This window comes from Castor canadensis, chromosome 6 (genome assembly GCF_047511655.1).
Source record: "Castor canadensis chromosome 6, mCasCan1.hap1v2, whole genome shotgun sequence".
NCBI lineage: Eukaryota > Metazoa > Chordata > Mammalia > Rodentia > Castoridae > Castor > Castor canadensis.
In genome coordinates this window covers 117,619,699-117,631,870 of record NC_133391.1, presented here as the reverse complement: position 1 = coordinate 117,631,870, position 12,172 = coordinate 117,619,699, and the positions used below count along the sequence as shown (strand labels likewise).

The following is a 12,172-nucleotide window of genomic DNA, read 5'->3' as shown; positions in this document are numbered from 1 at the left end:
TTATGGACTGAGGCCATGGCCTGAGGGAATCTTTCACAGAGTAGCAGAAAAATGGCAAGAACCAAAAATGTACAGAAGTCACAATGCAAACCACAGGGGAGGGGTGCCCTTTGTCTTCTGGGATGGGGGAAAGAGGTTCCAATGCTAAACACTTATGAGCTGTTTACATCTTGCCTGGCTTGGAACTATAACCTCCTATGTCTGATTTTATTTCACCCTCACACAATTCTAAGATAAGTTTTATTGTCATGGTTCCCATATTACTATAGATGAGGAAATAGACCTGGAGGTGGCAGGGAACTTGCTAGAGGGAAAAAGTTAGTAAGTACCAGGGGTGGCACCCAAACTCCAGCCCCTGCTCCAAAGCTCACACTCTTTTATCATCTCACCACACTGCTTCCTAATAGCAGGGCTTAAAAATATGATGGTGCTATTTTTATAGAGAACCTGTGGGCCAGGCTGGGAGAGTCAACGCACAACACACAATAGATGGCCATGTTACAGCTTACATGTTATCTCCCTTAAAATGCGGTTAGTGGATTCTTGAGAATAACTATTATGGCTAGTTATTAAGAATAGAAGTTTCCATCTAAAACAGCAAATTAAAATACCTAATGGTATAAGAAAAAAACCACCTTTTCTCTTGTGCTAGCAGAGCACAATTAAATGCATTGTAGTTCTACAGCTCTTTCCAAAACCTAGTATTTTTCCAAAACGCTTGTAAACCCCCCATATGTCTTCATTCTTTGAAACTGCCACATTGTCTCTTGGTGATATATAGTGAAATAAAAACATCTTAAAATTTTTTCTTTTCTCTCCAATACTATCCATAAGAGTATCTCTTCAATGCTCCTTTCAAATTCAGCAAGAATGAAGCATGGAGAAATTGTGTGTCCATTCAAGGACCAAGGGACCGAAATGGGGACATGATTGTCATCATCAAGCCTGCATCTTCCCTGAGATACAAGTTATCCCCTTTGCAATTGGTAGGCAGAAAAACCCCAGGTTTCCTCAGAAGAAATTACCTAAACAAACAGATTCTTATCAGCCAACCCTTTGGGAAGCCCCTTTTCCTTGTGAGCTCTAAAAATGCAAAGGCAGGGGATAAATGAGAGGAGAAAAACTTTCTTTAAGCATTCCTTACTGATGGAAAAAGCACTGATTTTTGTTGAGCTTTACAAGAACAGCTCAGGTCTAATCTAATGTGTGGTTTCACTTGAATCTCATTCCTTCAGGCTTAGGAGAACAAATTTTCCTCCCTGTGCTTTCCATTTCAGGAATGCCTTTTCACCTGGCCTTCAGAACCACAGTAAGCCTGTAAACACCAGAATCAGGCCCTGTGTTCCAGTCCCACTCCTTCCTTCCTTGCTTCCTTCCTTCCTTCCTTCATTTTCTTCTACTCTGTCAAGGGTGTGCCTCGCTGAGGGAGTCTATGGGCATCTGGGTTGTAGTGTAGCCAGCCCAATTTCTAGGCTTCTCTGGGCGGGGCAGTTCGCAATGGGTCTCTTCTGTGACTGTGTAACTTCCTGACTAGTACTTGGTTTACTAAGTTGAGACAATAGGTAATTATTAAATTGCTCAGATGCTAAGTCCATTGTTGTATGTATTCAACCATATCTGGATTGTGTTTGTGAATTATTTTTCCCCTTTGGAATATAATTTAATGGTAAAGGAAAATTTTATTTTATATCATATATTTCTATCTATACCATGCATGTTTTATAACATAATATACACTATATATTAATATTCATATCAATTATCTTTACTGTATTACTTGAAGTTTTACAACTAGAACATATACATGCATTCTCTCTCTTTTTTTTTAAGGCAGCCCAGCCTGATCTTGAACTTAAATCCTCCTGCCTCAACTTTACAAGTCTAGGATTAACATGTGTACCACTACACCTGACTTATAAGTATTCTTACAAAATTTTACATGTATTTTTAAAAGATCAAATGCCATATTTGCATTCATAATTTTAAATTAGTATGGATATATTCATTTTAAGAAAACCTGAGGATACATTGATTAAAAACATTTTAATACAGAATGTATATAGTCATACTTTTCAGAGGTAACTTCTGATGATATTTACATGTATGGCATTGCATCTTTTTGTTTACTGTATGTGTATACACATATATATACACACATACATGGGGATGTTTATATATGCACACACATAATATATACATGCACACACACAAATATGTATATAAACACATGTAGAATTAAAGTATATCTGCTCCCTCCCCTTTAATCTAAGCATGTCTGACACTGACTATAGAGGCCAGGCTATCAAAAGGCCAACACAACTGCCTCACTAGTCTTTGAATCCCAAGTCCTCCAGGTAAGAGTCTGAGGGCTCTAAAGCCATCATGAGTGAAAAAGCCCAGATCAGCCCACAGAGAGACATCACACAGAGTTCTAAGTAACACTCACTAAGGAGAGAGATACATAACCAGCCTCCTGCTGCTTCATCCCTGCCTTCCCCCACCCCTGGCCTTTCTAGCACCAGCTCCTCTCAAATCTGCCTCTAATAACAGATATGAAAAATGTAACTGCCAGTGTTCCTCCTGGGACTTGTGGCCCTTCCCAACTACCATTACCTGGGCTTCCTGAAGAGCTAGTGGACCCCAAGTTCCACTCTACATGTTCACACAAAGGCTACAAGTGTCTAGGAACCATTTCCTCCCTGGAGCCACTGACCAGTGGTGTACAAATACCTCAGCTCCCTAACCCCTCTGGCAGGAAAACTCTGCCATGTAGAGCTCTACACTGGCTCCCAGATCCTCCAGAGGGTCTGCCTTCCTGTTACCCACAGTAATAACTTGCTGCATGAAGACTCCTTTATTTTTCTGTCTCACTTCCTTATTCTCTTGGTATTTTGGTTTGTCTAGGATTCCCTTTCAACTAAACTACAAGCACTCAAATGCTTGTCATAGGGTTTGCTTCAGACAAAAAAGAAACTAATGGGAAAAATGGATAAGAAATAATCATGTAATATGAGGGGAAAATACTTGATATTGCAATGACATGTAAGAAGAAAACTGGCCTAGCCTTGGGGGTTAGAGGAGACTTCCTGGGGGAGGATTCAGGGATAAGTAAAATCTGGAGGACAAGGAATGGAGTATTTCACAGTTGACCAGCGCTGTATCATTCCGAATTTTCCTAATATAAGCAATACTAGAAACAATTGTCCTGCCCCTGCATTTTGGTGCTCATGTCCTATTATTTTCATAAGACAAACTCTCAGATAAGAAATTGCTGGACCAAAGGAGTAGGAACAGGGATATGTGGGACAGACTTATCTGGGAAGGAATTATTGCTGGCCAGCATGACAAAGGCTAGAGGAAAGAGTGAATGTGGCAGGTTTACTAAAAGAAATGGAATTGGTTCAGTGTGGCTGAGAATAGGCCAGAAATGATACAGAGATGAATGATGAAGCTAGAGAGGTGACACATAAATGGGTCATGAATAAATAGATCATAAATAGATCCTATTTACTAGGCTGAGAAGTATAGAGACATGTGCCTGTTTTCATCAGAAAATTTTATCATTAATTAGCATTTTGAGTTCTGGCTAGGATTTAGATAAAAATGTGAGATTTGGATAGTCTACTTTTCTTAAAAACTAATTCACTCCATCTTGCTGCGCCCTTCCTTGGGGTACTTTTTCTCATTCTACAGGAAGCTGTGCCTTTGTCTTTAAGCCTCTGGCCTAAAGATAAGTTTCTGGGGATAGTTACGTCCCATTCTCCTTTGCACCTCACCGTGCCTGGTGTAAAACACGGCCATGGCAAATACTCACTGTGTCCTAACTTGCCCATCCATACTCTTCCTCCCTTTTTCTCCCCCCGCCCGTCCTCCCACTGCTAAGAACTTCTTTATAGTCAATGCACATTATGAATCACAGCAACATCTCCCAAGGCGGAACCCCCCTCTGCCAACCAGCTGGTCTGGTCTCGTTCCATTAACATTGCTGAGTGGAAACTTCCCCACGATACAACCAATTTCATTATATATGGAACTCAGTCCCTGCCCCTGAAGAATTCCGAAGGTGGAGTATGGTAACCCAGTCTAGTATGTGCTGGGCACTACTTTCTTATTGTACCTTGCTCCCCCAAGTTCTCATCTTCATCTTGCTTTCCTTTTCCTGGAGGGTCTGATTCTTTGCCATCAACTCTCTCTTATTGTCAAGTACATATATCTTGGCCTTCAAAGTGAAAAAGAAGAAATTATCCAAGTTATAAGATGCCAGGAAACATGCCAAGAAGCACTCCCAGTGATGTCCTTAAAGATTAATTCAAGATAGAGAGAAATTACAAACTTTTAAGATTTGAATAATAGAAATCCTTTAGAGTAGTGTTGAATAAATTTTTTTTTGTAAAGAACCAAAGAGTAAATGCATCATGGCTCTGTGGGCTATAATGTTTGCTTCATGGTAAGAAAACAGGTGATACCTAAACAAATAGCCATGGCTGTGTCCCACACAAATCAATGCCACTCACAATCACAGGCTCCTCAGCCCACAGATCACAGCTGGCTTCACCCTGATCTAGATCAACTCTCCCTTCATGCAAGCGAAGGCACTGAGACCCAGAAGGATGTGTTCCAGTTCACTCCAACAATCAATGGCAGCTCCAGGCCGATGCCCAGGGATTCCTGACTCCTCTGTCCTCTGTCCTTCCTCCCTCTCTACTCCACACTTAAGTCCTGTCTGCTCCTCCTTGATTTTCGCTTTTTACCATCACTCATCTCCAGCCAGTCTGCCACACCCTGGTAGCGTAAAACTTACCCAACAGTCAGAAATTGAAGGCAGTGAGCAAAAAAGTTGTGGACCCTGTCTGATCTTTCTGAAATTTCTAATATGATCTATGTCTGCCTTTGGAATGATCAACCTTCAGTTCTAGTGGACTCTGTGTGTGTGTGTGTGTGTGTGTGTGTGTGTGTGTATGTTAGAGAGAGAGAGAGAGAGAGAGAGAGAGAGAGAGAGAGAGAAAGAGAGAGAGAGATCATTGTACAGAAACATTCCCAAAACCCAACTAAAGTGTCCACATTCCAAATCGCTTAGCCTGCTGCTAATGACTTTAAAAGGAAAGAGGAACAAGAGCTAGTTCCCACAAAGAACATGGCTGTGTCTGGTGTTTCAGCCAAATAGGCCCTGTGACTTGGATGGTTTCAAAGGTTATGGAAGAACTTACCTGTCCATTTAAAAATAGATGCCTCATTGATTCCTGGCCAAGAAACAAAAGCAAAATCATCCCATTCCCCAATGGCTTCAGATGAAAACTCTAAGAGCAGACACTGGAGGAGAACCAAGCTGTGTCTGTGAGGAACTGTGAGAGATGACACATACTTAAGTTCTTTCGTGCTCAGCGATTGTCTTGGCATAAGGCTGAAATGTCAACACTGCCTGGACAGTTGGGTGTTTAAATTGGAGATCTGATTTTTCTTTGATTACCTTAAGTATGGCTCAGTAATAAATATCTGAAACTTTTGAAAAAAATTAGATGCCTTGAAGTTATTCCTTCAGAATAAGAGAGAGTCTTTTTCTTTAATTTTCTCTTTTGTTTATAATATATTCATTGTACAGCAGGCTTTATTCTAAGTCCATATACACATATAATGTGCTTTGATCAAATTCACTCCCTCTATTACTCTTTCTTTCTTATTCCCTTCCCCTTTTTTAATGGGTTTTATTATTTTATTTACTTATTTATTTTTTTGAACTCAGGACCTTATGCTTGCTAAGCAAGTGTTCTACCACTTGAGCCACTCTGCCAGCCCTGTTTTGTGTGGGATTTTTTTCAAGATAGGGTCTCATGAAGTATTTACCCAGGCTGGCTTTGAACCGCAATCCTTCTGATCTCTGTGCCCCAAGTAGCTAGGTTTACAGGTGTAAGTCTCCAGTGCCTGGCTTACTATTCTATTTTCATACAGGTATATAAAATACTTTGATGATATTCAGAACATTCTTGAAGGCTTAAACAAAGGTACTCTGGCTCTGTCTGGGAACCATGACAGTCAATGCCCAGCTTGATAGGACAGTAACAAATAACAAATAAAGTTCTTCTAGTTTTTTCTAGCCTCAGGAGTTTGTTCTAAGTGTTGGACCATTCCCAACATCAACATCAGGAATAGCAAGTATAGATGTACAGCAAAGGACAAGTAATCTGTGTCCAAAATGTGTCACTTTTTCCTTTCCATTGGCCATTTCAACCATTCTTCGAAAGCAGACTTTAATCAATTTCAACAGGGTCATCTTCAAAATGACTCCAAACCATTCAAAAGTACTAATTAATAAATAAAATTATATGGAACTGTATTTGGGAGAATCATATTTATTCTAATGATAACTTAGGAATTATACAAAGCTGCTCTTCTGATGGTTGACTTTGGCAGCTACTATAGTAAAAATATAGGAATATCCTTCCTGACTCTTTGCTCCAACCATTTCTTAAATTTGACTCTCAGCACCAAATTCTTCCACCAAGCAAGAAGTCCAAAGATAATGATAACTGGCCAAAGGTAACAAAAGTGAGAGATATAAAATAATGTAGCCCTCCCCATTTCAGGTAATCTTGCCAGATTTGTGCTGGTATTGCCTAGACAATTAAATTTCATACTTATTTTCATATCTAGTCAATAAAGAAAAAGCTAAATTAACTAATATTATTATAGCATCCAGAGAGACCCCACCTCAATCTATCTTCCCATATAAGTTTTTCTAAAATATTTTTAAAATTTAATGGACAATTAGTATGGTAAATAAATTTAAAAAAAATTTTAAGTCACTCTATTCACTATGCATGAATCAAGAAAGCAGCCACCTTTCTTGGAAAGAGTCCTGAAAAATCTCCAAAGAACAGAAAGAATTTTTTTTCTTCAAAGTATCAGAAACTTGATTATAATACTTGTATTATGTAATGAGGAATCAAAACTTTCCTAACTACCTGGTATGTATATTTAATTCTTATCACTCTCCTGGAAGATGGTTATTCTCATTTTAATGTGAAGAAATTGAAATTCAAAGAGACTAAATGTTTTGACCAAGATCCCAGGCTAGAAAATGACAGAAACTCAATTTTAAGCCAGTTCTATCCAACCCCAAACTCCCTGTGCTTTCTGTAGCATGACCTTGCCTTTCTACATGAAATAAAGTAAGAAATGAGCCCTGACCAATGAGATGAACACAAAACTTGTGCTAAGAGGGAAGCAGAAGGTCAAGGTCATGATTTAGAGAACAAGTATTAGTCTTATTTCAATGGAATATGAAAGTTCCATTGGAAGTCCCGGTGATACCAATTAAAAAAAAAAACCCTCAAAACTGTCCGGTTCCCAACTCATTCTCTCCCTTCAGTAGATTACACTGATTTAGGCACTTTGGGGAGAGATCTGATATGGAAAACAAACTGTGCAAGTCTAAAAATAAGGTAAGTATGAACCTCAATGAAAGTGCTGTCATTCCTAAATTAAGTTTCAGTTTATGAGCATGGTTAATGAACTGCAAATATTAATGACATAAAATGTATACTACAACCCAATAATCAATATTGCAGCTTTTATGAGCAAGCAATCATAAATAATATTTTTATTAGTAGTGAGAAATTTCCTTATTTTTAAAATCTACAAAAGAATGACTTCAACACTTTGGAAAGCTGGCCTTCAGATCTGCCTGTTTTACATTGTGTGGTAGGAAAAAATGGCTCACTGTTATTGTTTTTATGCCAACTTATTAGAACCCAAACATTGAATTTTGTGTATAACTAGCCACAAATTCCTTTTTTCTTTTCCTGATTTCATGGGATACAGATCATGTGTGTTGTTGAATGGAATAAACATTCTGCTTTGTTTTGAATTATCTGGAGGGAATGTAGCCCCAAACAAACTTTTAATACAAAGTCTCCATTATACTTTGTGCATATATAGGAAAATGCTAATTTGTAATAGTTAAGTAAATAACCACTGGACTATGTAGCAAAGACACCCTATCACAAATAAAAACTAGTTCATCAAGCTGTTTTGTACAGGTAGGACCCTAAATTGACTGGATTAGATGTTGGGCATCATATACACACAACTTTGTTAGGATGAAAGAAATAAGATACTCAAGGTATCTAAGTCTTCTTTGTGTGATAGAAACAATGCCACATTTAGAGTTTTATAGGAAGGATTAAATAATGAATGGATATAAATGTTAGGGAGCTCTGATAATTAGTCACTGTGATGTTTGTGATTGCTGTCATCATTTCTATTTCTACTAATACAGTTATTACCTCACAGCTTTCATAAGCCACTTAGTGGATCAACCCTTATGATGCATGCGGTGATTCAGGTGTGTCATGAAAAAATCATAGGCAAAACAGAGTTCCCACATGTGATTCTGAAAGAGGTCACAGTCCAGAAAACTACTTAGAAAAAAGCACAAACACTGCTCCTCTTCCTTTCTTATATTGAAGAAGTCAAAAGATTTCTAATTCCATTCTTGAGTTACCAGTCCCTGAAAAACCAAGAAAACAGTTTTTTCTCTTTTTAAATTACCATATATAAATTGTACAAAGGGGCTTCATCATGATATTTCCATACATGCATATAATATACCTTGATCAAATTCACTCCATTACTCTTTCATATCCCATCTGCCCCCTTTTTAAGACAACTTTTAATGAGTTTCATTTTATTTTCATACATGAATATGAAGTACTTTGATCATACTCACCTCCCCCCCCATCTTTCACCTTCTCCTTTCATCTCTTCCCTCCCACTGGTTCTCACCTTCAAAAACTACTTCCTCATGCAAAACAGTTGATAAACCTGAAGAAAATGCTTTGGGATACATGTGTTCTCAGAAATGCTGTTTTCTTAAACTTAAATTGAATAAGAAACTGTGGTTCAAATCATTTCCAAACAGAAGATATGTGACTCACACACAAGAATACACTGCTTTTTGCATAGCAAAGGCCCTTAATGTGGTGACCATTGAAGAACAGACTACTGATGGGATTGTTCTAAAGATTTTGTCCTCCTCAGTCTATTCCCAGGAATTCAACACTCAGGGCAGAAATTTACCTAAGAGGTGGACTTTGGGGCCATTTGGCTAGTGGAAGGGCTGCTTGTTGGTACTGGGTTGGAACTGAAGCATAACTTTGATTCTTATTCAAGCTGGTCTGGAGTACATGCTGGCTTTGCTTCTTTCTATCTGTTCTCAATCATTTCTCCCTATCCACATCTCTTTAGAGATTGTCCAACATGTATGCACCTTAGAAATTTTTCCTTCCCACTCTTGTCTTCCCAGCTCCTGTCTTTAATCCTCGGCACAGTATTGGACCAAGGGTAGAAACTCAATCCAAGGAAAGTCAACCAGATTTACTCTTCAGAGACTTGGAGTTGGGACCTAGACATTGGGTTGGTTAACCTTAGGGAGGGAAAATAGAAGGTCAGGCAGACTTAGGAAATAGACGGACTTTGGGGAGGGGGTATGGATAGAAACCACCTGAATGTAGATGAGTGATTAGAGAAAAGGATTTGCAGGTAATGAAAGGTGAAATGATCAAGAGTATAAGAAAATGAGCAAGGGGATGAGAATGAGAGATGGACTCTTCTGTGACTTTTCAGTTCTCTTGTGGACTTGTTCTCCTTCCCTTAAGTGTTTCTGTGGGATTTCTTTGCATCCTTCACTTGAGTCTCCATGAAAGGATTTCTTTTCCCAGAAACCAATAGCTCCCTGGTAAAACATCCTCTTACCACTCTAGCATTTTGTTTTGAACTCATCCTCTCCTTGCCTCATCTGCCTGGGAGATTTAGCTTATACTTTAGGGAGTGCCTAACTGGTACAAGCTATGATGATTGCTGGTGAGAGATGGGAAGGAGACACATATAGAAACTCATGAGAAGTAAACAGTGAGTAACACTAAAGAGATCAAAGTTCTGTCCTGCCCTAAATAAGAAGGTGGGGCACTGCTACTGCCTTTGAAGCACAGGTTGTTTTTTTTTCTCATCATCTCAGGTAAGTCTTTGGTTCTTTCAGCAACATTTGGAACAAGAATTGAAGGAGGTCCTGCAGCCCAGCTCCGTTCCTTTATTCTAACAAGACTGATGTATATTTACATGCATAGCATGCATGCACACACACAATTTTCTCTGCTTTGACAGATAATAATCTCTATGAAATTTAAATCAATCATTGTAAGTAATTAATAAAAAGTCTCCCTGAAGAGAAAATGGAATGACCCATGAATAAATAATGTCCCAGAAGAGAAGTAGGTACCAACAGAGAAGGACAGAATGATTACAACATGGAAAGGGGGAAAAGTTGTTTGTGTGTGTGTGTGTGTGTGTGTGTGTGTGGCTTTAACAACCTTATAGAATATGAAGAACCAACCTTACAAAGACTGCAGTTTATTGGGAAGCTCCTTAACCTTGGCATCAAGAGCTTGTAATTAAGAAGAAATATGAGACCGGAACATAAACAGAACTACTCAACTAACAGATATGGAACTGTGAGAGAAGGGAGATGGTATGGAAATAAATAAGGAAGACTTCACATATAAGAAAAGAACCAAAGGAAGAGTTTTAACCAAACTATCAGGATCATGGAATAGATACTTCTTGGTGCCAGAGGCTTGACAGGAGTATTTATAGCATAGTACTACAAATGACTACTGCCAACCAAGCTGTAATTTCTCATTCTATGTTAAATGTACTCTGGGAATCCAGGGTTGAATATCTAAACGTAAGTATAATTCTAGGAAAATGGTTACTACCAGAAAAAAGGCAGTGTGGGTGGGGGATGACTAGCTGACTGTGACCATTTTTCTGGGGAAAGAGGGACATGGGGAAGAAGAAGGAGTATAGGGAATAAAGAAAGATCTGAGCTCTCAGAACTGGAAATGAAAGCAAGTAGATGTCACAAATCCCAATAAACCTTGCAAGCATATCTCAAAGCTTCTGCACATTTAGATGCCATAGGCTCAAGACTGCAAGGGGATACTATCTCATTGGACATTGAAGCTAACAAGGATATTGTTTAGCAGTAATCTTATGGTTAATTCAGTCTGCAACCCATAGGGTTTACCAGCAGGACAGAATTTTAGGTTGATCACTGGATTCCTACATTGCAAGTTTTCCACATTTCATGCAGCAAAAGAATTCAGATCCCCTAGGCCCATCACGTGCCCAAGAATCAGGATTCAACTTTCTCAGTCAATTTCTGTTTCTACCCATGGTCCAGGGAGTACAGGTCTGTCCATTCTCAGAATGGGACATTTTCTTGCCCCCATTCTTGAGAACCTTTTAGGTTCTCAGCTTTTCCTTGGGAACCTAGTTCTCATTGCTTCTGACTCATGAGAACAGATAACTTGCACTCCCACATTAGCTATATAAGGCCTTTTATTTGGAGCCACATATCTGCTCTATGTCTCACCATAGACCATGTGACCTCTGGTCTCTCTTACCACTAAGGCTTCCTCATTAACTCCAGGTTCTTGAAGTTTCCCTTTGTTTTTGTTTTTGTTTTTTCAATTAGGTAGTTAAAAAAGAAAATTCAAGCAGTTTTTTGTTTGTTGTTTGTTTGTTTGCTGTACTGGTGTTTGAACCTAGGATCTCATATGAGCACGCTAGGCAAGTGCTCCACCACTGACCCTTAAAGCAGTTTTATGTATTAAGACCATGGGAGGGAGGGAATCCCATGGAAGCTCAGCCTATTATCTTGGCTGAAAGTCCTCCTCAGCTAACAAATGACAAAGTTAAGTTTCAAATCTAGACGTTTTGAATCTAAAACCAGGGTAATTTCTTTTTATTATAACACATTTCTTCCAAGGTGTCTCTATAAAACTGAAAGACATCCAAAGTGAATTTTAACTAAGGAAGGATAGAGGCGAACTCATAAGATTACTATCCCCCCCACACACACAAAGCTATTCCAAGCTAACACTTGGCAAAGATTTTAAACAACTGCAAGAAATGTAGTATGCTAAAATATTCTAGAGATTGCCACTGACCTTCTGAACTTGTCACTGAAGGCAGCTTGCCTCTCACAATGCTCCCCTTATACACATAGGGGTCTCATTCCATCTGGTAATTTCCATACTGTCTTTGGCTGTTGCAGGAAAGAATCAATGTTGGCAGAGGCTGCTTTCATATCCGGGTCATCCCATCTCATCACTCA

At 38.9% G+C, this 12,172-nt stretch overlaps 1 long non-coding RNA gene across 3 annotated transcripts in view; it reads right to left on the bottom strand.

Annotated features, from left to right (window-relative positions):
• Positions 1-5,381, bottom strand: part of LOC141424184 (uncharacterized) — a 59,557-nt gene extending 54,176 nt beyond the window's left edge. For all 3 annotated transcript variants that reach the window (XR_012449140.1, XR_012449141.1, XR_012449142.1), the window contains exons 1-2: positions 5,208-5,381; positions 4,118-4,219 (exon numbers count right to left, since the gene is read on the bottom strand). This is a non-coding gene — a long non-coding RNA (uncharacterized lncRNA). The remainder of the gene's footprint in view (positions 1-4,117; positions 4,220-5,207) is intronic.
• Positions 5,382-12,172: the final 6,791 nt, after the last annotated feature.